Source organism: Vulpes vulpes, chromosome 11 (assembly GCF_048418805.1).
Source record: "Vulpes vulpes isolate BD-2025 chromosome 11, VulVul3, whole genome shotgun sequence".
NCBI classification, from domain to species: domain Eukaryota; kingdom Metazoa; phylum Chordata; class Mammalia; order Carnivora; family Canidae; genus Vulpes; species Vulpes vulpes.
The window spans coordinates 100,131,583-100,133,193 of NC_132790.1; positions in this window are offsets into that span (position 1 = coordinate 100,131,583).

A 1,611-nucleotide genomic window follows, 5' to 3' on the forward strand; every position below is an offset into this window, starting at 1 on the left:
GGTCCGAGGCGCACACGGGTCCCGCGCCGCCTCCAGAGCAGGCCAATCCCGGGCGCGCTCCCGAGGCCGCGCGCGGAAACGACGCGGCCTAGGAACCCGCGACGCCGGAGGCCGCGGCCTCGCGGGACGAGTGACGCGGAAGCACCCGCGCGGCCTGGGCGGGGCGCCGCGCGAGCTCCGCCCCTGGGAGCGCACGCGGCCCGCACCGAAGCGTGGGCTTCGGTGATTGGGCCGGCGCGGTCACGTGGGCCCGGGGGCGGGGCCGGGGGCGGGGCCAGCTGCTGCTCCGAGGGCTGCGGAGGGTGATGCTCGCCCTGCACCTGTGCGGTGCAGCGGGGCCTCCGTGGAGCGGCCGGAGGCGGGAAGCGGAGGGGCTGCAGGTGACGCAGGGGGTCTTTAGGCGCAGGCACGGCTTCCCCCGAGGAGGGCCCAGAGGCCGGGCTGAACGGACAGGTGCAGAGGTGTAGCCGCTCGGCGCGTGGGCTCGCTTTCCTGCAGCCCTTGCTCCCGCGCGGGGCCCCGGAGTGGCTTAGCTCCGTGCACGGCGTGCATCGCACTCATAAGCTTCCTTGCATCCCTCTTATTTAGGGGGGACGCAAAGCGCCCTACAAGACGCAGGTGCTAAAATTTTGTTTCACGTTAACTCGACATAGATGCAAGTCTTGAAATGACAAGAGAAAAGAGCCTCAGGGAGCCACTAGCATTACTGGCAACGTAGAGGAAACACCCATAGAGCTTCGTGTTGCAAGTCTTCTATTCCCTGTGGTTTTCCATTGGAAAGCTAATACTAAAGCCAGGAACGACCGACACTTAAACAGGCCCGAAGTCACACCATTTAAAGATAAAACATGGGGATCCCTGGGGGGCTCAGCGTTGAGCACCTGCCTTTGGCCCAGGGCGTGACCCCGGGGTCCTGGGATCCAGTCCTGCATCGGGTCCCTGCACGGAGCCTGCTTCTCCCTCTGCCTGGGTCTCTGCCTCTCTGTGTGTGTCTCTCATGAATAAATAAATAAAATATTTTAAAAAGTGAAATAAAAGATAAAACATGGGGATCCCCTGGGTGGCTCAGTGGTTTAGCACTACCTTCCGCCCAGGGAGTGATCCTGGAGACCCTGAATCGAGTCCCACATCGGGCTCCCTGCGTGGAGCCTGCTTCTCCCTCTGCCTGTGTCTCTGCCTCTCTCTGTGTGCCTCGTGAATAAATAAATAAAATCTTTAAAAAATAATAAAAGACAAAACATGTTCTTATTGCTGGCCCCTCCCAAATACACATGATGCACTAGCTTCTGCATCTAAACATTATGGGGGGGGAGGAAGAAAAAATAAAAATAAAATAAAAAAAAATAAACATTATGAAGAAGAAAAGGTCGGTTTCCTGAAGATGGACGTTAGCATTTGAACACAAAAAGTCAAAAAAATAAAATATAAATAAATAAATAAATAAATAAATAAATAAAAATTAAAACATTAAAAACAAAACAAAAACAAAAAACAAAAAGTCACACATTTGTGGGATGCCAGGGTGGCTCAGCGGGGAGGCATCCAATTCTTGATTTCCACCGAGGTCAAGATCTCAGGGTAGTGAGATCAAGCTCCCTGTGGGGCTCCCGG